General features: G+C 49.7%; 14 non-coding genes across 14 annotated transcripts; all 14 read left to right on the top strand.

The window, feature by feature from the left end:
• Positions 1-3801: 3801 nt before the first annotated feature.
• Positions 3802-3874, top strand: Trnak-uuu (transfer RNA lysine (anticodon UUU)). The gene has a single exon. It is a non-coding gene; the product is annotated as a tRNA-Lys (tRNA).
• A 199-nt stretch (positions 3875-4073) lies between these two features.
• Trnak-uuu (transfer RNA lysine (anticodon UUU)) lies at positions 4074-4146 on the top strand. Its single transcript has one exon. It is a non-coding gene; the product is annotated as a tRNA-Lys (tRNA).
• A 199-nt stretch (positions 4147-4345) lies between these two features.
• On the top strand, positions 4346-4418 carry Trnak-uuu (transfer RNA lysine (anticodon UUU)). The gene has a single exon. It is a non-coding gene; the product is annotated as a tRNA-Lys (tRNA).
• A 199-nt stretch (positions 4419-4617) lies between these two features.
• Trnak-uuu (transfer RNA lysine (anticodon UUU)) lies at positions 4618-4690 on the top strand. Its single transcript has one exon. It is a non-coding gene; the product is annotated as a tRNA-Lys (tRNA).
• Positions 4691-4889: 199 nt separating this feature from the next.
• On the top strand, positions 4890-4962 carry Trnak-uuu (transfer RNA lysine (anticodon UUU)). Its single transcript has one exon. It is a non-coding gene; the product is annotated as a tRNA-Lys (tRNA).
• A 199-nt stretch (positions 4963-5161) lies between these two features.
• Trnak-uuu (transfer RNA lysine (anticodon UUU)) lies at positions 5162-5234 on the top strand. The gene has a single exon. It is a non-coding gene; the product is annotated as a tRNA-Lys (tRNA).
• Positions 5235-5432: 198 nt separating this feature from the next.
• On the top strand, positions 5433-5505 carry Trnak-uuu (transfer RNA lysine (anticodon UUU)). The gene has a single exon. It is a non-coding gene; the product is annotated as a tRNA-Lys (tRNA).
• Positions 5506-5704: 199 nt separating this feature from the next.
• Positions 5705-5777, top strand: Trnak-uuu (transfer RNA lysine (anticodon UUU)). Its single transcript has one exon. It is a non-coding gene; the product is annotated as a tRNA-Lys (tRNA).
• Positions 5778-5976: 199 nt separating this feature from the next.
• On the top strand, positions 5977-6049 carry Trnak-uuu (transfer RNA lysine (anticodon UUU)). The gene has a single exon. It is a non-coding gene; the product is annotated as a tRNA-Lys (tRNA).
• Positions 6050-6248: 199 nt separating this feature from the next.
• On the top strand, positions 6249-6321 carry Trnak-uuu (transfer RNA lysine (anticodon UUU)). The gene has a single exon. It is a non-coding gene; the product is annotated as a tRNA-Lys (tRNA).
• A 199-nt stretch (positions 6322-6520) lies between these two features.
• On the top strand, positions 6521-6593 carry Trnak-uuu (transfer RNA lysine (anticodon UUU)). The gene has a single exon. It is a non-coding gene; the product is annotated as a tRNA-Lys (tRNA).
• Positions 6594-6792: 199 nt separating this feature from the next.
• On the top strand, positions 6793-6865 carry Trnak-uuu (transfer RNA lysine (anticodon UUU)). The gene has a single exon. It is a non-coding gene; the product is annotated as a tRNA-Lys (tRNA).
• Positions 6866-7063: 198 nt separating this feature from the next.
• Trnak-uuu (transfer RNA lysine (anticodon UUU)) lies at positions 7064-7136 on the top strand. The gene has a single exon. It is a non-coding gene; the product is annotated as a tRNA-Lys (tRNA).
• Positions 7137-7334: 198 nt separating this feature from the next.
• Trnak-uuu (transfer RNA lysine (anticodon UUU)) lies at positions 7335-7407 on the top strand. The gene has a single exon. It is a non-coding gene; the product is annotated as a tRNA-Lys (tRNA).
• Positions 7408-26540: the final 19133 nt, after the last annotated feature.

Here is a 26540-nt window from a genome sequence, read left to right on the forward strand (position 1 = left end):
CGGCGAAGGCTCCGACGCATGCTCGACGGGCGTCGGTGAAGGTGAAACCCAACGTCAACGCGGAGCGGCCCAGGAAGCCACCGGACACATAATTCGTAACGTCCCTGTTCGGCCCTGCAATGTGAACAATGCCCCCTGATTCTCTCGTGCAGTGCAGCGCAGCGAACAGCCGTCTCCGGGGAGTCTACGGACAAGGGCACGGCAACGCACACGGAATATCCGCCGTCGCTACACTGGAGCCCAGGGTTCGTTGAGCTGGCCGTTGTATTGTGCTCTCAGTGTGCTTTAATTCGATATTATGGCTATTTTAAATAGGCCGCTTCGCATTTCTACTTTAAACGTAAGAGGGCTTGGGGCTAGGCGCAAGCAGTATCAGCTGCGAAGGATTATGGACGAAAAAGAAATAGATATAATGGCCATTCAAGAAACAAAAATAGAAAGCGAAAGCAGCACTGAGAGCATGATAAGGCCCTTTAGTGGCCGCTACAGTGTTTGCGTGAGTCATTCTGTGGGAACTTCGGGGGGGTGTTGTATTTTGGTTAGAAATTCAGTTGGTATTCGTGTACAAACAGTTACGTCGAGCGAAACTGGCAGGATTGTGTGTTGTGATTTCAACTACTGTGGATTAGAATTTCGTGCAGTGTGTATCTATGCACCAAATGATACACGGGATAGGACGGTTTTTTTTTGAAGGGTTATCTGATTATTTAAAGCTGCAAGAAAGAGTAATATTATTGGGCGACTTCAATTGTGTGTTAGAACGAAGAGACAGAAATGTGTCGCCGCGAACAATTGATCAGAGTGCAAGGGTCTTGACAGAAGTTCTTGAAGACTGCGAACTAGCAGATGTAGCACACTGTGTGGTTAACAGAAGTGCTTTAAAATTCACGCACTTTCAGGGCACGAGCCATGCGCGGCTGGATCGTGCATACGTATCTTTCGAGCTCGCTGCGGCGTGCAAGAACTACGTGGTCGATAGTGTCTCTTTTAGTGACCACTGCCCGGTTTCATTTTTGTTGGGGGAAAGAAAGGAGGATTGTAAGAAGTTCAGCTGGGAACTTTGGAAATTTAATGTAAAATTATTACAAGACACCACATTCACGGATAGAGTACAGGAAATTGCAGAAAAACAAACAAACGACGAGATCAGCAGCTGGCGGGAAAGGTGGGAGGTATTCAAACAGGAATGCAAAATGGTAGCGATGGAGAGGGGGACAGTGCTTAAACGGCAAGAGAGGGAAGTGGAAAGCCAACTCAGAAATAATCTGCAACACATGTTAAAACTCGAAAGCGAAATGCCTGGGGCATACAAAGAAGATATTAGAACTATTAAAAATAAGCTGGAAGCCATCGATATAGAAAGATATCGGGGAGCGACCGTGAGGGCGAGGGCCGAGGTGTTTTTAGCCGGCGAAGCGCCAACAAAGCGAGCGATAAAAGACGAAGCACGGTACGCGAGAGGGAATGGTATCGAGGAAATATACTGGCGAGGCGCGCTTACCAGTGACAAAGAGAACATAAAAAGTGCGTTTCAAGAACATTACACAGATTTGTTTAGCCCCACAGTTCCAAAAACTGATGAGTTCAAGCGAGACTTTCTTCCAGCCATGCCAAGGTTGGGAGACGATGTGAGGGAGGAGTTAGAACGACCGATATCGCTTGGCGAAATTCAGACGGCAATATCGGAGTTAAAAGTAGGTAAGTCGCCAGGACCTGACGGGCTTGGTGCGGATTTTTATAAAAGGTTCTCGGATATAGTAACTCCGTTTTTATTTATGGTCTTTCGCGAGGCGTACGAGTCCAAGGTACTTCCGCCGTCGTTTGGTCGCACACACACCGTCCTCATACCCAAATCGGACGACCGTGTTAAACTTCAGTCGGTTTCTGGGTACCGGCCGATTACATTGGCCAATGTAGATTATAAAATCCTTATGAAGATCTTAGCGCAACGAGTGCAGAGTGTTATAACAAGTGTAGTAGGGCCGCATCAGACCTGTGGTATAAAGGGGAGGAGTATAGTAACAAATGTTCATGTTGCGCGCAGTGTGCTGGAGTGTTGCGATATGTTTTTTAAAAGGGTCGCAATGCTTCAGATTGATTTCGAAAAAGCGTTCGACCGAGTGTGCCATGAGATTCTTTTTTGTATTTTGGAGCATATAAATGTTGGTGATGTGATCATACAGGGAGTGCGTATGGCGTACTCTCACTGCTGCACGCAACTGATAATCAACAAGAATGTCACGGGAAGTATTCCTGTACTGTCTTCTGTGCGACAAGGATGTCCAGCATCTCCTCTTCTGTTTGCAATTTATTTGGAACCCTTTTGTTTAAGAATAATTAATGACAGTGGAGTACGTGGTTTTCAGTTACACACATGCGAGGTGAAGTTACTAACATACGCGGATGATGTGGCGATTTTTTTGTGAAGACGAGGAGAGTGTAAGCGCAGCCATATCGATAACAAGGGAGTTTTGTAGTCTTACTAACAGCTGTGTTAATTGGACCAAGTGTGCGGGTTTTTTTCACGGGAGTGGGGGTCAACACCATCTGTATTTGAAAACGTGTCTTGGTCGCGTACACCAGCGCGTTATCTCGGAGTTCCGCTGGATCGCTATCAGGATAGCGGCGAGTACTGGGAATCCGAGACGGCGAAGCTGCGCGAAAAAACAACGAAGTGGGGCGGTCGCGCGTTGTCTGTTTTCGCACGAGCCACGGTATGCAACCTTTTTCTTTTGGCAAAGCTGTGGTATGTGCTGCAGGTGCTTCATTGTTCACGAGTACACGTGCAGCGAATGCACAGAGTATTCGCAGTCTTTATCTGGTCATCGGTGTGGGAGCGTTCCAGTCGGAGTAACCTTTTTCGCCGAGTAAGGCATGGGGGTGTTGGCCTGTGTCATGTATTTGTTCGCCAGCTTGTGAACCGGTTTATGTTTCTGCGTGATACACGTGATCCATTTCTTCGCACTTTAATGCAGATTACATTAGTAGATGCCTTGCCTATGTATATTGTTTCTTCTGTAGGTGATAGATGTGGTGCCGTGAAAGGCTACATGAAGGAAGTGGTTGAGTCTTTTCGTTTTCTTACTGTGAGATTTTCAGTAGAATATTTAGCCACTGTTTCGAGAAAAACCCTTACAAATAATTTGAGGGAGATGCTGTTCCCCGTACCACGTAATCGTGAAATGTTTAGTTCTGGTCCTGGGCAGGATGTGTTATCCCGCGTGAAAAAAATGGCAGTCCCAGCATGCGTGAAAACTTTCTTTTTCAAGTTGCATACAGGAACGCTGCCAGTTAAAACATGAATGGAGGAGAAGGGGCTGTATATTGGTTGGTCAAACATCTGTATGCTGTGTGCGAAAGCCGAAACAGTGGAACATATTTTTGTGGAGTGCTGGGACGCCGTATTTTTTTGGGACGTCTTACAGAGAACGTTAAAGAAAGACCTGCCCATTTCAGCGCATGGCATTCGGTTCCTTCCGGTTGAGCGCGAAGATGAAGTCCCGTATGATTTGATCATGGCGCTAGGGTTACATGCCATTTGGAGGTCCAGAATGGCTGTGAGACATGCGGACCCGAATGCACTCACTGTAAGCAAGTATTTTTCTCAAAATGTCAGGCTTTTGTATGAAGTGTACAAGTTACAGGACCCCGAACTTGAATGGCTTCCTGTTTTGGAGGAGTTGTGTACTTTTGATGTTTATTTTAAGTCCTTCCATCAGCCAAAGTTTGGCAGGCGGTTTTTAATTTATCAGTGACTTGTATTACGTGTGTGCAAAAGGTAATAAACAAAAAAAAAAAAAAGCCCGGATAGCTCAGTCGGTAGAGCGTTAGGCTTTTAACCTAACGTTCCAGGGTTCAAGTCCCTGTTCGGGCAATAACATACTTTTTCTCGGCGAGGGTTTGTTTTTTAGTTAATGAGGTCCGGCAGCCGTCTGCACTACCTTTCCCGCATGGATGCACCACAGTACCTCGGCCAGCCGGATGACTAACCCAAAATATGCAACGCCATTGCTCCGTGTAATGCGTACAGGAATTCCAGGAGCAAGAAGGCCACAGTCCACCTACACGTAGCGGCCCGGATAGCTCAGTCGGTAGAGCGTTAGGCTTTTAAACTAACGGTCCAGGGTTCAAGTCCCTGTTCGGGCAATAACATACTTTTTCTCGGCGAGGGTTTGTTTTTTAGTTAATGAGGTCCGGCAGCCGTCTGCACTACCTTTCCCGCATGGATGCACCACAGTACCTCGGCCAGCCGGATGACTAACCCAAAATATGCAACGCCATTGCTCCGTGTAATGCGTACAGGAATTCCAGGAGCAAGAAGGCCACAGTCCGCCTACACGTAGCGGCCCGGATAGCTCAGTCGGTAGAGCGTTAGGCTTTTAACCTAACGTTCCAGGGTTCAAGTCCCTGTTCGGGCAATAACATACTTTTTCTCGGCGAGGGTTTGTTTTTTAGTTAATGAGGTCCGGCAGCCGTCTGCACTACCTTTCCCGCATGGATGCACCACAGTACCTCGGCCAGCCGGATGACTAACCCAAAATATGCAACGCCATTGCTCCGTGTAATGCGTACAGAAATTCCAGGAGCAAGAAGGCCACAGTCCGCCTACACGTAGCGGCCCGGATAGCTCAGTCGGTAGAGCGTTAGGCTTTTAACCTAACGTTCCAGGGTTCAAGTCCCTGTTCGGGCAATAACATACTTTTTCTCGGCGAGGGTTTGTTTTTTAGTTAATGAGGTCCGGCAGCCGTCTGCACTACCTTTCCCGCATGGATGCACCACAGTACCTCGGCCAGCCGGATGACTAACCCAAAATATGCAACGCCATTGCTGCGTGTAATGCGTACAGGAATTCCAGGAGCAAGAAGGCCACAGTCCGCCTACACGTAGCGGCCCGGATAGCTCAGTCGGTAGAGCGTTAGGCTTTTAACCTAACGTTCCAGGGTTCAAGTCCCTGTTCGGGCAATAACATACTTTTTCTCGGCGAGGGTTTGTTTTTTAGTTAATGAGGTCCGGCAGCCGTCTGCACTACCTTTCCCGCATGGATGCACCACAGTACCTCGGCCAGCTGGATGACTAACCCAAAATATGCAACGCCATTGCTCCGTGTAATGCGTACAGGAATTCCAGGAGCAAGAAGGCCACAGTCCGCCTACACGTAGCGGCCCGGATAGCTCAGTCGGTAGAGCGTTAGGCTTTTAACCTAACGGTCCAGGGTTCAAGTCCCTGTTCGGGCAATAACATACTTTTTCTCGGCGAGGGTTTGTTTTTAGTTAATGAGGTCCGGCAGCCGTCTGCACTACCTTTCCCGCATGGATGCACCACAGTACCTCGGCCAGCCGGATGACTAACCCAAAATATGCAACGCCATTGCTGCGTGTAATGCGTACAGGAATTCCAGGAGCAAGAAGGCCACAGTCCGCCTACACGTAGCGGCCCGGATAGCTCAGTCGGTAGAGCGTTAAGCTTTTAACCTAACGTTCCAGGGTTCAAGTCCCTGTTCGGGCAATAACATACTTTTTCTCGGCGAGGGTTTGTTTTTTAGTTAATGAGGTCCGGCAGCCGTCTGCACTACCTTTCCCGCATGGATGCACCACAGTACCTCGGCCAGCCGGATGACTAACCCAAAATATGCAACGCCATTGCTCTGTGTAATGCGTACAGGAATTCCAGGAGCAAGAAGGCCACAGTCCGCCTACACGTAGCGGCCCGGATAGCTCAGTCGGTAGAGCGTTAGGCTTTTAACCTAACGTTCCAGGGTTCAAGTCCCTGTTCGGGCAATAACATACTTTTTCTCGGCGAGGGTTTGTTTTTTAGTTAATGAGGTCCGGCAGCCGTCTGCACTACCTTTCCCGCATGGATGCACCACAGTACCTCGGCCAGCCGGATGACTAACCCAAAATATGCAACGCCATTGCTCCGTGTAATGCGTACAGGAATTCCAGGAGCAAGAAGGCCACAGTCCGCCTACACGTAGCGGCCCGGATAGCTCAGTCGGTAGAGCGTTAGGCTTTTAACCTAACGTTCCAGGGTTCAAGTCCCTGTTCGGGCAATAACATACTTTTTCTCGGCGAGGGTTTGTTTTTTAGTTAATGAGGTCCGGCAGCCGTCTGCACTACCTTTCCCGCATGGATGCACCACAGTACCTCGGCCAGCCGGATGACTAACCCAAAATATGCAACGCCATTGCTCCGTGTAATGCGTACAGGAATTCCAGGAGCAAGAAGGCCACAGTCCGCCTACACGTAGCGGCCCGGATAGCTCAGTCGGTTGAGCGTTAGGCTTTTAACCTAACGTTCCAGGGTTCAAGTCCCTGTTCGGGCAATAACATACTTTTTCTCGGCGAGGGTTTGTTTTTTAGTTAATGAGGTCCGGCAGCCGTCTGCACTACCTTTCCCGCATGGATGCACCACAGTACCTCGGCCAGCCGGATGACTAACCCAAAATATGCAACGCCATTGCTCCGTGTAATGCGTACAGGAATTCCAGGAGCAAGAAGGCCACAGTCCGCCTACACGTAGCGGCCCGGATAGCTCAGTTGGTAGAGCGTTAGGCTTTTAACCTAACGTTCCAGGGTTCAAGTCCCTGTTCGGGCAATAACATACTTTTTCTCGGCGAGGGTTTGTTTTTTAGTTAATGAGGTCCGGCAGCCGTCTGCACTACCTTTCCCGCATGGATGCACCACAGTACCTCGGCCAGCCGGATGACTAACCCAAAATATGCAACGCCATTGCTGCGTGTAATGCGTACAGGAATTCCAGGAGCAAGAAGGCCACAGTCCGCCTACACGTAGCGGCCCGGATAGCTCAGTCGGTAGAGCGTTAGGCTTTTAACCTAACGGTCCAGGGTTCAAGTCCCTGTTCGGGCAATAACATACTTTTTCTCGGCGAGGGTTTGTTTTTTAGTTAATGAGGTCCGGCAGCCGTCTGCACTACCTTTCCCGCATGGATGCACCACAGTACCTCGGCCAGCCGACGACTAACCCAGAATATGCAACGCCATTGCTCCGTGTAATGCGTACAGGAATTCCAGGAGCAAGAAGGCCACAGTCCGCCTACACGTAGCGGCCCGGATAGCTCAGTCGGTAGAGCGTTAGGCTTTTAACCTAACGGTCCAGGGTTCAAGTCCCTGTTCGGGCAATAACATACTTTTTCTCGGCGAGGGTTTGTTTTTTAGTTAATGAGGTCCGGCAGCCGTCTGCACTACCTTTCCCGCATGGATGCACCACAGTACCTCGGCCAGCCGACGACTAACCCAGAATATGCAACGCCATTGCTCCGTGTAATGCGTACAGGAATTCCAGGAGCAAGAAGGCCACAGTCCGCCTACACGTAGCGGCCCGGATAGCTCAGTCGGTAGAGCGTTAGGCTTTTAACCTAACGGTCCAGGGTTCGAGTCCCTGTTCGGGCGATAACATACTTTTTCTCGGCGAAGGTTTGTTTTTTAGTTAATGAGGTCCGGCAGCCGTCTGCACTACCTTTCCCGCATGGATGCACCACAGTACCTCGGCCAGCCGGATGACTAACCCAAAATATGCAACGCCATTGCTGCGTGTAATGCGTAAAGGAATTCCAGGAGCAAGAAGGCCACAGTACGCCTACCCGTAGCGGCCCGGATAGCTCATTCTGTTTCCGGTTTCCGTCAGGAGCGGTCGCAGAATGGTTGGCTCCGAAGGAGCAGCGATAACGGCCGATGCCGGCCGTGGTGTTCCGTCTTTCGCTGTGCCCAAGGATTACAGGATTGTTTTGCCCCGCTGCCAACAGGAGAAGCTATGAGTCGTGCAGTCGTTTTACACTGCGATAATACCCGCCGACCGTACCTTATTGACGATTTTCGCCAACCACTGAAAGATTTCGGCGTCATACAGGAAGTGGGCGGCATCGGTGCTTATCAGATGTCGCACGTTTGGCTGGTGAACTTTCGGAGCGACGAAGCGAAGAAGAAGGTGCTGGAAGCCGGGAAGCTGGACGTGAAGGGGCGTACGTGTTTGGTCATCGACCCAAACAAGCAAGAGCTACGGGTGAAGCTTCATTGGGTTTCCTTCGACGTGTGAAACGAAGCGATTCGCCGGGACTTTGTGTACGGCGAAGTGAAGGATGTGGCGAGCGACCGATTGAGAGCAGCTGATTTTGAAACTGCGGACTCTACCACTTTTGTGCTCCGACTTGTGCCTCGGGAGGGTGTCACCCCGGAATGTCTACCGCACCAGGTGCCGCTTGGAAAGGGGAAAACCCTCGTATTGGTTCCAGGTAGGGCCCCGGTCTGTCTGCGGTGTCGCACTGCAGGGCACATCAGACGTGAATGCAGAGTGCCCAAATGTACCGAGTGCCATGCTTTCGGGCATGAGCAGGCTAACTGCACGCGAACGTATGCGCGAGCGGTCGGCCGGGGTGCTGACGCAGACCGGGACGAGCTCTTGATGGACGTAGAGGTGGCGGAGACGGCTGCGACTCCGAAAGAGGACGGGAACGCTGTGAAAGACGTGGTGAGCGACTTTGCAGAGATTTCGTCCGAAGTCAACTCCACACAAGGGGGTTTAGGGGAAGAGCCAACGAAGGAGGTGATGGTTCCGGAAGCCAACCCCTCCACATCGGAGACTGCCCTCGCGGCTTTGCCGGCTGTGGCCACCGAGAGTGACTCCAAAAAAGACGACGCGGCAACTGTAAGACGGTCCAGTGTGGTGAAGATGAACCTGCAGGAAGGGTCGGCGAAACGCGGAAGGGAATGCGTCGACGATGCGCCCAAAGCGCAACGTCTACGGCAACTTGAACAGCAGTGGAAGTACGTAAGAAAAATTTACACCATCTTCCCGCGAGGCGAACCATGGGTAGATGCGACGCATCGTGGGGTTTCCGTTGCGTTTCCGTTATGTTGTTTCCATTTAGCGTGTCAATTTGTTGCTGTTTCCATTATATTACGTACGGTTGCGCCGACCATCGCGATAGCAGGCCTGTTAGTCTCCATTCAAATCATCGGTGGTCATCGGATGTCATCGGAGCGGCGGAACGACTGAGCGGAGCGGCGCAGTTACCGCGTTTATATGTACCGCGCGTTAACGGTGAGGGGAATGAGAGAGAGCAGCGCATGCGCATGTGTTAGATGTTTAACCGAGCGCTAACACGCGCTGACGCACAGCTGGCACGGCGATGGGAGCGAGCGCTAACACGCAGATGGCGCTGCGGTGAGAGCGCGCGTTAGCGCGCAGCTGGCGCGGCGAGGAGAATGGGGGAGGGCGCTGCGGTGAGAGCGGCGTTAGCGCGCAGATGGCGCAGCGAGGAGAATGGGGGAGGGATGCGGACTACGGACGCCGGAAGACGCCGGAGGGACAAGGCGAGTTAAAGAGATGCGCTGCATCTAAAAAAAATCGTGTCGTCAACGAGCTGCCTGCGTCACCTCTTACGAGAGGCAGCACACCCAAGTCCTGATTTGAGTCTGAAACGGAATATCCTGCAAGACGTGCCAACAAACTGCAAGACGTGCCGTCTAAACCCTACGCCCTCCGTCTGAAACTGCTATTTCATGTTTTACCTCAATAGGCCCATGCGTGTTGCTACGCTTAACGTCCGGGGACTAAGTTCCCGAAGAAGGCAGATGCAAGAGTATAGGCTGGCGCTTGAGGCGAACTTGGATATATTAGCAGTTCAAGAGACAAAAATAGAAGACGAGGATCAGACAGAGGCTATGGTACGGTGTTTCCAGTCTCAGTATCATGCATGTGTTCCTCACACGGTTGGCACGTCGGCAGGGTGCGTACTGTTATCAGACAAATCATGGGCCTAAATATTGAGCATGTGACTTCTAGCACGGACGGACGCCTAGTTGTCTGTGATTTTGTGGTGTCTGAGTGTAAGTGGCGGGTCTTGTGCTTGTACGCTCCAACCAAGGGGCGGGATAGGAAAGATTTCTTCGACACTGTGGCGCCTTACTGCAACAGTGAACGAAGTGTCGTCATTTTAGGGGATTTCAATTGTGTCTGTGCATCACACGACAAGACAAGTGCTACACCGTTCAGAGACGCAAGCACAGAAACGTTACTGTCTATTGTAAATGAATGTGGGCTTGACGACGTAGGAGAAACTGTAAGTGGAGGAGGAGTTGAGTTTACTCATTTTCAAGGGTACAGTCACTCCAGGCTTGATCGAGCGTACGTTTCATTGGAAATTGTACCATAATGCAGAAATTATCATGTGCGTCCGGTCCCATTTAGTGACCATTGTTGGTCGCCTTTTCCATAGGGAGCAAGAAAACGCAACCAAAAGAATTAAGATGGGAACAATAGAAATTAAACTCGAACCTACTAAGCGATGACGTCTTTGTAAAATACGTCCAGAGTGCATTGAAGGAAGAAAACAAAAAAGAAAGATATGGGGGTCAAATGGGAGGTGTTAAGCAAAACATAAAAATGAAAGCGCTAGAACAAGCTACATTGCTGAAGCATGAAAAGGACAAGGACGAAAGAATTTTGCGCAACAATCTGTAGGCGCTCTTACAGCTTGAATGTACGCAGCCGGGAGCCTTTAAGGATGACATCTGCGCGATAAAGAAAAAAAGTAGAAGTGATCGACACCGAGCGATATCGTGGGGCGCTCGTAAGATCAAGAGTGGAACACATTATCGCGGGAGAACAGCCAATGAAGCGAGCGTTAGGAACAGAAAGAAGCCAAGCTCGCCGCAATGATATAAAGGAGGTACAATACAAATATACGTACGTTACAGAAACTGAAGATATCGAGCATGCATTTTACGAGTACTACAGCGCCCTTTTCACTCAAAGCACGGTTAACGTAGAAAAATTCAAGAAGGAGTTTCCTCCCTTGATGCCAGTGTTAGAAGCAGATAGTAAAGAATTTTTAGAATAGCCCATAACAGTTAACGACGTAGAAAAGGCTATAGAAGACTTAAACCCTGGTAAGTCGCCGGGGCCGGATGGCTTGACGGCAGCGTTTTATAAGAAATTTAAGACTGAATGTTCACCCTTGTTGGCAAACGTTCTCAATGAGGCTCTAGAGCTTAGGACCCTTCCTCCGTCATTTCTAAATTCACATACCGTACTTATCCCCAAAACTGAAGATGTCACCAAACTTAAACAGGTTACTAGTTACCGTCCCATATGCGTAGCAAACGTGGATTATGAAATTTTCATGAAAATACTAGCAAGAAGGATGCAGACAGTAATGACAGAGTTAGTAGGGCCCCACCAAACATGTGGAATAAAGGGAAAGACTATATTTTCTAACACACACAAGGCACGATGTGTCCTACAGTGTTGCAATGTCACAGGAGGGGGCGTTGCCATGATCCAGATGGATTTAGAAAAAGCATTTGATCGTGCGCCACATGACCTCCTGTTCCTCATTTTAGAGTATATTAATGTAGGATCAGTGATTCTGAAAGGAGTACGCATGGCGGACACTAGATGTACGACAAGCCTGATTATAAACAAGCATGTCGGTAAGCGAATACAAGTGGAACGATCTGTGAGGCAGGGATGTACCTTAAGCCTGCTTTTGTTCTGTATATTTATTGAGTCTTTTTGTTTAGGTGTGATTAAGAGTGAGAACATTCAAGGTTTTCTACTCCATGCGGCTGAAGTTAGAATACTGGCTTACGCGGATGATGTTGCTGTTTTTTGTACAAATTACGAGAGTGTATTTGAGGTTGTACAAGTGGTCAAACGTTTCTGTGAATCCAGCGGCAGTTCAGTCAACTGGGATAAATCTTTAGGGTTTTGGCATGGCAACTGGCCTGTAACTCCAGGCATATTCGCCAACATGCAGTGGATAACTAGCCCTGTTAAACACCTGGTAGTGCCGCTGTTGTACTATCAGGACAGCGAGCCGTATTGGCGAGAGCAAGCCGCTATGCTTCGCGATAAGGCTGACAAGTGGAAAGGGTGGGGACTGTCTGTGTTCGCGCGTGCCACTGTTTGCAATCTATTTCTTGCCAGCAAGCTTTGATATGTGCTTCAAGTGTTGCATTGTTCAAGAGTAAACGTGCAGAAGATTCACCGGGTGTTTGCCGTGTTCGTGTGGGTTTCAACGTGGGAAAGAACAAGCAGAACACATATTTTTCGGTCGGTCCGAGAAGGCGGTCTCGGGTTAACTCATCTGTTTTTAAGGCAACTGGTTAATAGGTTTCTTTTTCTTAGAGATGTCACAGACCCTTTTCTTCGAACGGTCTGTCAATTGAGGCTTGGAAGTGTACTATTAGAGTATGTCTTGACCACCGATTATTTGAGCGGTGGGGTGAAGGGCTATTTCAAAGAAGTGGTCATGTCTTTTCGTTTCCTCACCGCACGTTTCTCTTTGGATTATTTGAGTACAGTCACGAGGAAAAGACTGTACAAAGATATTGTAGACATAGTGCTGCCTATGCCATTGTGCCGAAGCATGTACACCCTGGGGATCGAGCGGAACGTTCTGAAAAGGGTAAAAAATATGCTTGTTCCATCTGGCGTGAAAAACTTCTTTTTCAAAATGCACACGGGTACACTTGAGGTAAAGACATGGATGGAGCAGAAACAATTGTTTGTACCCTACGGACCAGACTGTTTTGTATGTAAAAAACCGTAGACGGTCGAACGCGTTTTTTTAGACTGTTGGAGGGCCGTATTCTTTTGGGATATTTTGCAAAGAACAATCAAAAAAGAATTTCCGCTGGATTCTAAGGGTATAAGGTTCCTCTCTGTAAAAAATGAGGATGGAATTCCGCATGACACCATCATGCTGTTAGGACTGCACAGCATATGGCGGAACAGATTGGCGGTAAGGTACAGTGACGTTGATGTGAGAAGAATACCGGAATATTTCAAAGAATCGGTACATCTTTTTGTAGAAATGTATAAAGTGCGAGAGGATGACCCTGAGTGGATACCTGTTTTCGAAGAGCTGTTGAAATTGAAAGAGTATTGAAGCACCAGCGTCAGTCTAAGCAAGAATGACGTGTTTTGTCAATTGACAGTTCTGCGCGCGGTTTTTGGTTCAATTGTAAAAAGGCAATCAAGAAAAAAAGAGCAATATAGCTGAGTGGTTTGGGTGAGGAGTTATTGATTTTTCATTCTTCACTCCCTTCAGTTACGGAGCGTCGTGCCGCCACTGGCCGACAGATGGCGCTACTGTCCACGGAGTCGCGTGAACAGGACTTCTGGGTTCGGGTAAACGGACGGAAAGGGTATTTTGTAATTCCACCCATGACGGGCCGAAAAGGCCTAACAGTTGATGTGAACGCTGAAGCAAACTGCTGGTTGTAAACTTCAAATTTTATGAGCACATTTTTATTGTGATTTAGGAGCTTAATACGGCTGAATTTGCTGTTAAATTGCACCCCTGACATAGTGAGAAGTGCTAAAAACTGGTTCACAAATTTTTGTATTTATCAGAGGCCCATTCAGATATCGAAAAGGTTTTTGGTGTGATAAATAACGTGTTATTTATTATAAAACTGTGACTGATAGCCATGCTTGACACCTACTAGATAATACTTCCCTTGGGTAAGTATAGTTCTTTGAACACACAGTCTGGCTACAATTTGTTTCTGGGTAGTTGGAATAAAGCACGAGTTCCGGCCGTTTCTCATAACCACACGACTCCGGGAGGAGCCCGTGTATTAAGAGCAGGCAGGAGTTCCTAACTGTCTACAACTCCAACATAACTCAACAAAGAAGTTTTATACCTATTCGTGTTGTTCGTGTAGTGGCCCACCCGGGCATCGCCGGGAACTTCCGCTAGTACAACCATAAACACACGAAACGGGAACGCAGGGAAACTGCGCGAACATTGCGGACATAGGCGGAAAGTTTTCATTTTCCCTGGGGGGCTGAACCTCTCTCTCTCTCTCTCTCTCTCTCTCTCTCTCTCTCTATATATATATATATATATATATATATATATATATATATATATATCTATATATATATTACTTGCAGCCCATGATGACGATAAGATGACAATGTACACATCATCATAATCATGTATATATGTATAGAATTCCTCGAAATTTCAGTGTCAACGACCCCACGTGGTCAAAATTAATGCCGAACCATCCGCTACGGCGTGCCTTAAGCCTGGGATTAGAATTTGGCGAGTTAAACACCATTATCGGAATCTGGTTCTGATTTTGAGTGACAGGGCTTGGCCTCATTTTCAATTATATATATATATATATATATATATATATATATATATATATATATATATATATATTATATATGACCTCTACATGCAAGAGACAATGCCTCATTCCCTAAGTAATATAAATTATTAGAACAGCTTCTTTTTCCATGAGTCATCAGGATTGCCTAAAAAAATAGTAACAATACTGAGACACAGAACACTCTTGTGCATTTGACAAACAGCTGATAAAAAACTATTCCGAAGGCGTCACTAAACCCTGAAGCCTTTTTTCGTGCTCAAGAATGCGCGCAAAACAATTTAAAGCGAGGTGAACATGAGCAACATTTTAATTCCCGGAGCATAGGCTATCCCTAACATTAGGCAACAATGATTAGTAGGCTCCGTTTTCCTTTTTAGAAAATGCGAATTATTCCTGTGTGTATATTTAAATGTATTTTAAGTGTAGAGGACTTTATCGGCTCGCCTTGTCGTTGTAGCTCGCCAACGGTGGATGCGACTGTCGGAGTCAGGCGGCGCAGAGAGATAACAGATCCAAGTAGAGCCTTATGTACCGTCGTCAGGGAGTCCCATTGAGGCTTCGAAAACCACGCGGTTTAAATGGTCATTACCATTCGAACCCCGTGAACCGCTGGCGCTTGTCATACATCTTTCCGTTGTTTAGCGCGAAGAAAACTGCAGGTACACTTCAGGCAAAGCCTGTGTATATAACAGGCAGCCCCTGCGTTCATTTAGTTAGGAACGTTCGTTGGGTTGGTTTTAACGATAGTAAGCGAAAAAAGCGGCCTCGCGAGAAAAAAATGGCGCGTTCGAAATCACGCGGAAAGACTCTAGCCACGCAAGGAAAAAATTGCGTGTTCGAAATGCCGCAGAAAGGCTCCTGCCGCACAAGAAAAAAATTACGCCCACCTCCCCTCGCGGGAACCCTGGTGTGATGCGACGCTGAGGGGGATTCAAGCGCAAGCGGAGAGCAACCGTCGACCGAAAGGCCACCGGAGAGCGGCACACCGGTTATATGCGCAGCGCGCCCGAAGGACAGGAGACCGCGGAGAGAGAGAGTACTGCACATGCGCAGCACCGCCCACCGGCGTAGTGAGAGCGCGCTGGGCCGCACACGCTCTCACCTGGGCACGCGCCGGCACCAGTGCGTCTGCCGCGGCTATGACGCAACACAATCCAACCCAATCCACTTTCATCCAATCCAATCCAATCGGATCCAATCCAATGCCCCTCGCAAGAGTGTTCGCTATCGGGAGGAGAGGGGGAGAGTGGCTGCGGACCACGGACGCACGCGGACAACAACGGACGCACGCAGGAAGGACAGGGCCGCCGACAAGAGATGCTCTGAGCGTCGCATCTAAAAATGGCGCGTCCGAAATGCCGGAGAAAGGCTCCAGCCGCGCAAGAAAAAAAAAATGGCGTGTTAGAGATGACGCAGAAAGGTTCCAGCCACGAAAGAAAAAATTACGCGTTCGAAGTGACGCAAAACAGCTTCAGCATACGAAATTAAAGCAAGCACAAAAAGAACAGAACTCCCGCTAGCGCATTTTCAGGCTGGGGGCGCGCGAGCACTGCGAAGGCGGGAAATTTGAAATGCATTGGGTGGCTGCAGTGAGCGAATAACGGCGCTGCAGGCCATTATGGCGAATCACTGCTCTGCGCTTCCAACAGCTTTCACATTGAGTGGAATGGCTTTAATTTTTCGGTGGGCATCGGGTTCACAGTCAAAAGTTTGAAAATGAAAGCAAAATACGGGTGACGCAACCACCTGTGGTGCTTCTAGGGCGCTTGTCCTCTTATGGTATATGGTATGGATTTGAAGGAAGAAATGGAAAATATGAAAGTAAGCGGTGCACGTCTACGCCAACAATAGCGCAGTAAGCTTTTAGTCCCAATATAATTTTACGTGAAAAGGAAACTCACAAAAAATGTCATAAAAAATGGGTCCACAGTTACCATCATTTTCCATAAGGAGAGCAGTAAAATACCTATAAGGAAGGGCGTCATACAAGGAGACACAATCTCTCCAATGTTATTCACAGCATATTTACAAGTATTCAAAACATTGGATTGGGAACAGGTGGGAGTAGGAGTTAATGGAGGATACCTCAGTGTCACAAATTCTAGCGTACGACGTCTAAAAGTACCGTATAGTTTTTTCATAACATTCTTAAGCGCCTAATTCTTGTTAAAGTCGTCCGATTCATTCAGTTCGGTTCTATTCGCACCGAGAAAATGCCGGAACTCTCTAACGAAGCGGTGGTAACGCGACCACTCGCCGGCTCGCCGGCAAGAAAATGCCAAAATAAAAGCTCCGCCGCTCAGCTTTCACCGAAGCTTCGAGTTCTTCCGAGGGGGGCGCGCGTGGCCTTGCCAGTGTAAAGTTCCTGTATATAGCTCCCGCAGGGAGCTATATATAGCTCCCTGTGGGAGCTATATACAGGAACTCTAGCCAGTGTTAAAGCGCTCCGATGATTCCAGAAGGGAGAAAGAGGGAAGCTGTTCGGTCGACGGCGGCGGGCGCGTTGTGTGTTGTGCCTTCTCTCTCCGCGTCGGCACAGTTATAAAAAGAGAAGCCGCGCCTAAGCAAACCAGCTACGTTTGGACGTCGCGATGTGACAACGGCTTCTGCCAGTTGTGCACCACACCATCGGCGACCCGCGCCCTAGAGGACTCCAACGTACTCCCGGGCCTCGAATCACCGTGATCGTCTCGGACGGCCTGGCGTATACGACGAAGACACGCTTCACAAGTAGCCGTATCGCCTCCGACAGCGGTGCATCGTCCGGCCTAGTCGGTGAATATTGTGGGACTCTGTCTCTCATATGCATCGAACTGTTCGTCTACTTTTTAGTTAACTGCTCTACTTCGTAATATCTATTTGTTAACGCTCCTGATTGTATCAATTTGTCTATTTTTGAACTGTTTCTTGCATTTGTATTCGACGTAAGTTGTCTCTCAACGTTACATTACCTTGTGCTTGTGCAGTGTTTTGCCAGTCTAAATATAAGTCTTTGTGCTGTTTTCGTTCAAGGCACTGACTCATTCTTGCCGCTGTGGTCGGCGAAAGCCGCACATCGTACGGCCACCCCCTTCGTCGCCTGTGCCCTTTAGATTCGGTGGGGTTTGCTCGGTTGAGTTGACTCCCCACATGTTCTAACAGCGCACCCAATTAAGGAAACGGTGACACTAAGTAATCTCAGATTTGCTGATGACGTTGCCTTGCTAAGTAACTCGGTGACGAATTGCAAAGCATGCTTATCACACTGGACAAACAGAGTAGAACCGTGGGCCTGAAAATTAATATGCAGAAATCTAAAGTAACGATCAAAAACCTCGGGACAGCACAGCGGTTTGAGATAGGTGGCGAGGCAGTGGAAGTGGTAAGGGAATATATCTACTTAGGCCAAGTTGTGGCCCCAGAACCCAACCATGAGGCAGAAATAATTCGAAGGATAAGAATAGGCTGGAGATGATTCTCAGATGCATGGAGGCATTCTCAGATAATTAATGACAGCCTACCATTGTCCCTGAAGAAAGTCTATGATAGCTGCATCTTACTCGCGTACGGGGCAGAAACTTGGGGGATCACTAAGAGGGTTCAACCTTAATTGAGGACTACTCAGCGAGGGAACGGGAGATGATAGGTGTAACATTAAGGGACAAAAAGAGAGTGGAGTGGGTCAGGGAACAAACGCGTGTTAAGGACACATTAGTAGAAATTAAGAAGAAGAATTGGACGTGGGCAGGACATGTAATGCGAAGTCAAGATAACCGTTGGTCATTAAGGGTAGCAGAGTGGATCCCTAGAGAAGGCAAGCGTGGCAGGGGGCGGCAGAAAGTTAGATGGGCAGATGAGATCAAGAAGTTTGCGGGGATAAATTGGTCGCAGTTAGCGCAGGACCGGGATAATTGGAGAATAATGGGAGAGGCCTTTGCCCTGCAGTGGGCGTAGATAGGCTGGTGATGATGATGATGAAAAATTTAAACTCGTAATGGCACTGGCAATGAAACTTTGGAGAACAGGGGAGGGGGTCAGCATCGCTGGCGGGGGCAGAGCCCCCTCTGGAAAATCTCGGCAGCCGCCCCACCCGTACTCGACCCCCTTCCCCCCGTAGTCGGTGCCTATGATTGTGGAGAATCCGTCTGCCATCTTCAACTCCCATGTGAGTTGCAGCTCTCATAGTAGTCGCAAGGCAGTTTACAACTTGCACCGCTATATTGTTTTTGCCTTGCTGCCACGGAACTGCGACAGTCGTTACTGCCTGTCGTTTGGAAACGACAGACGACTTCTGCACAATGCTCGCGACCCTTCCTATATATTCCTATAAATAGAATAACTTGCACATGGCTTAAATACACGACAGATGGATGCATCACGCCTTGGGGACGCAATTTTTATATGGGACCAAACAAAAAAGCCGCGTTCGCATACGTTGCCTTTTCTAGATTGCTGCCGGCACCTTCTATAGTGGTAAATGCAGAAACGCAACGACACTATCCGACTTTCTTTCGTGCACAAGGCGCCATTTTTCTTCTTCAGCGTGCGAAACAGCTTTGATTGGACGCAAGAAAATCGTCATGCGAGTCGAGTTCTGCTCCGTGAGAGCTTGTGGCTGCATTTCAATATTGTTGGTTCAAGTTGTGCTGCTTGCCTACTTCTTCGGATATACTGACGGCCCCTGGGATATGTGCTTCAGCAACGAAACGTGTCGTCTACGGCGGCGGGGAATACAGTTCAGCTACTTAAATAATCACGTAGACGTCTGCGGATTGGCAGCGGCAGGAACAACTCTCCTGATTGGTGTCACTTCCAGCGCAGATAATTTCGCGCAGCGCCGAGCAATTCGAGCAACCTGGGGTGGTACGTCCCAACGGATGGGTTTCAAAGTGGTCTTTTTCTTGGGCACCACTGCAAACACTGAAGTACGCAGACAGGTATCGGAGGAGAATGCATTCTACAAAGACATTGTTCAGGGGAGTTTTATCGACACGTACTAAAATCTGACGTACAAGACGGTGATGTTCATTCGCTGGGCGCGCGACTACTGCACAGGAGCCAGTTTTCTGCTGAAGATCGACGACGACATGCTTTTGAGTGTGTGGGACTTGGCTGCAACACTGAACAAGCTGCAAACCGTGAGGCGTACCATGTGGGAATGGCTGTACCACAGACCTAAGCCGGTGCGTAATAAGACGGACAAATGGTACGTGTCAAAGAAATTGTATGCAGCGGATATTTACCCCAATTTTTTGTCCGGCGGTTCATATCTCATCTCCGGGGACAGTGTTGCCATCCTTGCGGATGGAATTCAGGACAAGCTATTCTTCCCACTCCAAGACGTCTTCCTGACCGGAATTATCGCGGAGAAGGTGTTGGTTAATCGGGAGAACATTACCGGGTTCTTTTGTGAACACAAGCCCTTTCGGAGGCCATGCGCGGTTCCAAAGATTGTGACGTCTCATTCCTGGAGTCCGGCTATGTTAAATCATACGTGGAGAAAGGCTCTCTCACGGCTAGACTTTAAAATGTGCGAAGGACTCGCAGACGCCCAGAAGGTTGTGTAAGGTAGGTTGATAAGAACCATAAAAACTTGTTTTTAAAAGTTCATGCCATGTTAATTCACTTTGTGATAATTCTTGTAGGGACTAACGGAATGCACAATCATGCATTTTTAATAGTAGGAGTAATTACACGTTTATGGGAATGCATCAGTCACAAATTACTCTCAATAGAGGAGGAGGAACAACTTTAATTGTACGGCATGTCAGCGCTAAACGCGCTTGATGACTGTGGATCCCTCTTCACAGGATTCCATATGCTGGTTTCGCCACCTGGCCCCTGGTAACCAGCCGTAGCTGATCCTCCAAGGCGGGGCTGGACAGCAAGATCTCCCATCGCTCGCTAGGGGTAATGGTGGGGTTCTTAGTGGAGGAGTTGCTGATGAGGGGTGGGTGTTTTGGGCTGACGTCGCACTCTCCTATCATGTGGCGTAGAGTACCGAGCTGCTTGCATAACGGGCACGTTTTGTCGTACTGATTTGGAAACATGCTATTCAGTAAGCGAGGGTGAGGGAAAGATCCTGACTGAATCTGTCGATACAGTACTTGCTGTTACCGCGTGAGTTCTGGGTGTGGGGCAGGAAGTTTCTGCCTATCCCCTCGATAGTGCCGCACTATCTCTCTGTAGGTCACCATAGGTTCACCTCTGGCCTCCTCCTCAGCCGTTTCCCGGTACGTTAACGCGCGGGCCTGTCGGTGGGCAAACTCATTGCCCTCCACCAAGGAGTGGGCTGGAACCCATACTAATTGAACATGGCTCTCGGGAGGTGTTTTGTCTCTCAGGATGCCAAGTACCCGCCGGGACACCAAGCCTGACTGGAAGTTCCTGTACGCCTGCTGTGAGTCGGTGACAACCTTGGAAATTCCCGCAAGGGTCAGGGCTAGGACAATTGCCAACTCTTCCGTTTCTTCCACATCTCTGATTTGAAACGATGCGCTTGTCAGCAGCTCGCCCCTAGTTGTCATTACCGCCACTGCTCTGTTCGTCCCCTTGTTTTTGGAGGCGTCCGTGAAGACGACACCGTATTCGCTCTCCAGTAGCCTGTTGAGGGCACGAGCCCTAGCCTCACGCCTGCCACCATGGTGAGCCGGATTCATGTTTTTGGGAGAGGCTTGGTCTTGATTGCGTCTAGCCATTTGTCCGCAAGCTGTCCTCGATCGGTCAGCTCTGCCACGTTCCAGCCGATTCTTTCCAAAACACGGAGGCCCGCCTTAGTGTGACTCAGCCTGTTTTTGGCTAGATAGGTGGCTCTCAACCAGCTCGTCCACTGTATTGTGTAGAGCCATCTGGAGGAGCTTGTCCGTCGACGCACTCATGGGAACTCCGATGGCTTGTTTCACTGCCTTGCGTATTACTGTGTCCACTTGGCTCTGTTCTTCCTTGTTCATCAGGAGGTAAGGTGTGACGCACGTTATTCTTGACACCACAAAGGCTTGTACCAGTCTCAGGGTGTCGTTCTCCTTCAGTCCTCTCCACCGTGTTGCCACCCGCCGAAGCATGTGCAGGATCTGTCCTGAGGAGTGCATAAGCATGCGCACAGACGTAGTGGCCTTGTCTGCCTGGATGGTGAGCCCCAAAATCTTAACATTGGGCCCTGGAACGATTTATTCGCCCTCTAAGACCACCTTCACGTCTCCTTTCTGTGTCTTGGGCGCCCGAGGACGAACAACCACCAGTTCAGATTTTTGAGGCGAACATCGCTGTCCACACTCCTTCGCGTATTTACCAACCACATCTGCGCCTGCTTGCAGCGTATCTCGAATCCACCCTAAGGAGCCCGCCTCGTCGTCCAGAGCGAAATGTCGGCGTAGAGCGCGTGCCCCAAACCATCGACTACTCCGAGCGCCTTGGGCAGGCCTAATAGTGCCATATTAAAGAGAAGAGGCGACAGGACGGATCCCTGTGGGGTCCCCTTGCTTCCCAACACTATGGGTGGAGATACCTATTCCCCCACCTTGATTCGAGCGCTGCGGCCTGTCAGGAAATCCCGCACATAGTTGTATGCCCGCTCTCCGCAGTCTGTGTCCTGAAGGTTGGCTAGGATGCTAGCGTGGGAGACGTGCTCAAACGCTCCTTTGAGGCCCAACGACAAGATTGCTCTAGGCAATGGACCTTTTTCCAGTAGCGATCTGCGCATGCGCGGGCAGCCGGTACGCCATTCTTGGCAGGCGCCTCGGGCAAAATAAACAAAAAGGCGTCCCTCAGTTTTCTGCTTAGGGAGCGGCTAAACTGCCTAGCGCTGCACGTTTTCTTTTTTTTTTCTTCCCTTTCGACACCTTGTGGTCGGTTCGTACGACCACACAATAATGGCTTTCTACGGAAAGGGGCAAGGACGTTTGAGGCTGACCACGCTGCCAGCACATGGCTGCCAGTGAGGGGGTAACGAAAATGAAAAAAAGAAGAGAAGGGGCGCTTTGAACACTCCAGATTAGTCACGGGAACGCGCGCCTGCTACCGTGACATTCATGTGAGAGGTACTCGTTGACTGGTCAGTACGGGAGGGACCGCATGGCCAGGATATTTCATGCATGGGTTCCCGGAAAGCCAAATATTTTTTGGGGCGTGCCATTACTGCCATTTTTAGTTCGCCGTGGCGGCCGCTAGAGGGACCGGTACTGGAAAAAGGTCCATTGCTTGGTGGCTTGTTTCATGACCTCTTCCTTCAGTTGCAGCCGTACGTCCTGCGTGCTTAAGTGCCTCCGAAATTCGAGCATAGAGTCCGGCATCTGATCAGTGCTGTCCAGATGTTTTTGCAGCCTATTCAACACCATTCTTTTCATAACCTTGCCCACGCAGGACGTGAGGGAGATCGGCCGCAAGTTATCTATGTGTGGTGACTTCCCAGCCTTGGGGATGAACCGGACTTCCGCCTCCTTCAAGCCGCCTGGCAACACGCCGCTTTCCCAGGCACTGTTCATGTGTGCAAGGAGCTCTTGTCTGGTTTTGTCGCTCAGGTTGTTGAGGAGTCTGTAAGTAATAGTGTCCGGCCCTGGGGAACTGCGTCTATTACTTTCAGAAATGGCCGTTCGTAATTCAGAGTCGATGAAAGGCCTGTCCAAGACCTCATTAGAGGTGCCTTTGTACGGCCCAGGTTGCTCCACACTCTTGTCCGTATTCAGGTACCTGTCTTGGAGGTCTGCCCTTAGTTTCTTCGCACCTCCTGCGTAGTTGCCTAATGTGCGCGCCATGCTTCGGTTGGTAGCGCTTTTGCTAGCCAGTGGGTCTATGAGATGGCGGAGCAATTGCCAAGTCTTACGGGTAGAGAGTGTCCCGCGCAGATCGTCACAGAAACTGAGCCAACTCTCTTTACACAGCTCGGTGGCATACTCAGCTGCTTTCCTGCTAATTTCATTAATCTTCTTCCGCAATTTCCTATTATGTCGCTGCCGCTTCCAGCGCTTGGTGAGGCTGCGTCTGGCTTCCCACAGGTGCGCCAGTCGTGCGTCGATGCATGGAGTCCTGCGCGTCGTGGCAATCTTCTGCGTGTGCTTGTCCAGCTGCTTTTTTTCCCAGTTCTCGTACGGCCGGCCCTCCACCTCCTCCTCTGAACGGTCTTCCTGCTCTTTTCTTAGCTTGCCCCAGTTCGTGATCCGTGCTGTCCCCATCCTCGCCTTAAACGCCGGTCCTTTGATAGTGATACGTAGTACGTCGTGGTCCGAGCCGAGGTTCACTCCCGAATTCTGCCATGTAGCATCGAGGGTCCCAGCTAGGAATTATAAATCTGGTGTGATGTCCCTTGAGGTGCTTGTGCCTGTACGGGTAGGAGTGCATGGTTCGTTGAGGAGGGGCGAGGTTAAAGTGGTCAATCAGGTTCGCCAATGTTCTTCCCCTCTTAGAACAAAACTTGTATCCCCACGTCGTGTGAGGAGCGTCAAGGTCCCCCAGGATAAGCAATGGTCGAGAGCCTGCCTTCGTCGCGGCGTCTTGAATTGTACCGGCGATATCTAGACCTTTCTTGGTTGGTCGGCAATACGCGTTGAGCACAAACACATTGTCTGCGCTTCCGATACTTCTGCTATTTAGCTCAATCAGGGTGTGCTCACAGCCCTTCTGGTCAGTCAAGTGTTGGGTAGCTGCGATGGTGTTACGCACTAGGACGGCCGTGCTTCCATCCATAGGATCTGTATAGGTTACAAATCCGGGGAGTCTGGGTCTTTTATTTGACTCTTGCAGAGCTATTAAATCTGGCTTGTACTCGAGATTCCACGTACTGCTGCAACTCCCCCAACTTTTCTCTGGTGCCACGGCAGTTCCGCTGAAGAACTACCGTGACGTCCGCTTTTTTCTTAGTTCGGCGCTAAGACGACATTGGCGCTCTTTATTAGGTAGTGATTGTAAACTGTTACGAATAGGCCCGCCGCCGTACTTTCCCGCATCACTCCTCGGCTGTGCGGCGAAGTGGTGTGGCGGTGTGGCTGAGCCGAAGTCGGGAACTGACCAGCCAAGGGGAAAGAACGAAAACGCATTCCGATGTTCGCTTGCCGAACGCGTTCGCGAAAAGGCGAGCAACGAGGAGAGGGGAAAAACTTCCGCGCGTTCTTGTGGCGCGTGTTTCAGTGCGGGCACGCCGAGGGGCAAAGCCGTGAGCTCGCATCGCGCCAAGTGAACGCCGCCTCCGAAAAGGAGTGCGCGCCTCTCGTTTGAACGTTGGAAAATCTCGCACGCTCCTCCGCGCGCTCGACCTTTGTCGAAAAAGACGGCCGGTGTCCTTTCACGCGGTCGCAGCAGTCGCTTTCAGAGAACGGGCGCACCTAAAGTGCGGTACAAATTGGGGAAAGCTCAGGGCAATGACGAGAGCTCAAATCGCAGCTCTCTGCGCGAGAAGTAGCCTGTAGACGCCTGACTTTCTCAATTGCATTGTTTTTCCTGAAGCAGGTTTCGCCCTTTACGATTACGTTTTTTTGTGTGGGACGTTTCCAATCACGCGAAATGTCACCTTTCAAGTTTGTGCACTTGTCTAAAGTACTGTTGGGTTAAAATATAACTAGTGTAGTTAGCTATTAGCGTACTCTATCGCAACTAAAAGTCTGGTACAGCTTCAGTGTGGATTTGTCATCGCACTTGCCGGCGATGCGGTTGTGTCGTCCTGTGTTGTTCGGTTGCTTGCCTGACCAAGCCAGAGACGTTCTTGGCGAGCCACTACTCGTCCATTGACCGGGGCCCGATGAAGCTCCAGCACGGTGTCGTACAGCCCAGGCCTAGAGTCGAGCGTCTGCCGAGCACTTCACTTCGAAAGCATCCCTCCGGACAACGGTTGAAGACCCTTATCCATCGGGATCTCGGACCCCCGGCGGAGAAGCTGTTACGAATCGGCCCTCCGCAGTACTTTCCCGCATCACTCCTCGGCTGTGCGGCGAAGCCACTGCGTGCGCCTTTGAAACAGGCCCCATCGTGTCGGTGAATCATACTTTCACGTCGAGACGCGCCCAAGGACACAGAGGCCCCGCGGTCGGAGCGGAGTCCTCCTCTCTCCCCTCTCTCTCGGACTCAACGTGCGCCGATGCTACCGACTGCTCACGAACTCTGGAAAGAGCGTTGTGTGTGTCTGTGACGTTCGTAGCGTGCGCAAACGTAGAGGGAACGCTGTTTCGACCGTTGCGCTTTTGGGTATAAATACGAGGCCCCGCAAGCGCTATATAACCCATTCCTGTTTGAGCAGCGAATCACTGCTGTTACTCTGCTCGAGTCCTGTACTGTTACCTCGCCCGTCGGGGCATTGTTCTTTGGCTTCGGCTCACCTCTCGCTATGAAGTAAACAGTTACGTTAGCCTACGGCTTCTGGACTTCTTCACGGCTGCAACAGCGGCTGGTCGCTCGCTTTACACCACGCTACCACACGTGTGTCGGAGGCGACGGAGCTCGGCTCGGGTCGGCCCACCCGGTCGCAACAAAACGCATTAGTTCCCAAATGCTGAACGTGTCCTCACATTATACTTTTTTTTTCTTTTTGCGCGTTTTTTCTTATTCTCTGGATTGCTATGAAAGGGCATATACCACCATCGCATCTTCAAACATACAATCACGCAGAAACTCCTTAGAGCTATCTAAATGTTGCGAAGCTTTTGCTAGTAATCGCCCGGTGTTTGTAGCCCTGTGCTGTGGTGTTCAGTGCAATGGGGAGAAGCGCCACCCTAAAACAGAACTGAGAAACGTGGTTGCAACACAGGAATGCTTTCTACACCCGCGCTGGAGGAAGAAATTGCGATTGGTCGTAGTGAAACGCGTCCTCGAAACTTCCAGACGAACTGGCGTGAATTAAATGAACAGAGACATCTGGAAATTAGGCAAATACAACATTCAATTTATGTAATATATTTTGTGCATTGCTTTGTGATTGCGCTTTTTGTACTTTATCCTCAACTGCCGAGAAATGTTTCACGTGGCACGCCGAAGTGATCTCAACGCGTTCTTGTGACATCGGACCGAAACTAGGCCTGTCGCATACGTAGCACGAGTTTCTGAATTCGTATTCGAGGGAATGAATGAATGAATGAATGAATGAATGAATGAATGAATGAATGAATGAAATCGTTATTGACAACAACAGGTGCAGCTGTTAGGGCACCCGCCCGGTGGAGGGGATCCCTTGTCCGGGATCCCCTGGCTGCGGCTGGCTGCGCGGGGTCTTTGCACGAGGTCAAGCAGCCTGGGACGTAGGGTCCTTGCTGGTCAACCACGCCGTCCACTGTTGTATGGAGGTGTTGGGGATTGGTTGCAGGTCCGTTGTTTTTTGGCACTCCCACACCTGATGGTATAGGGCACGGTGTAAGATATATATCTTACACCGTGGTATAGGGTACCGGGCGCTGGGCAGTAGGTGCAGGAGGCTTGATAATCTGTTGTATATAAAT

Source organism: Haemaphysalis longicornis, unplaced genomic scaffold (genome assembly GCF_048455015.1).
Source record: "Haemaphysalis longicornis isolate Haplotype H1 unplaced genomic scaffold, Haemaphysalis longicornis Haplotype H1 scaffold_4, whole genome shotgun sequence".
Taxonomy (NCBI): Eukaryota; Metazoa; Arthropoda; class Arachnida; order Ixodida; family Ixodidae; genus Haemaphysalis; species Haemaphysalis longicornis.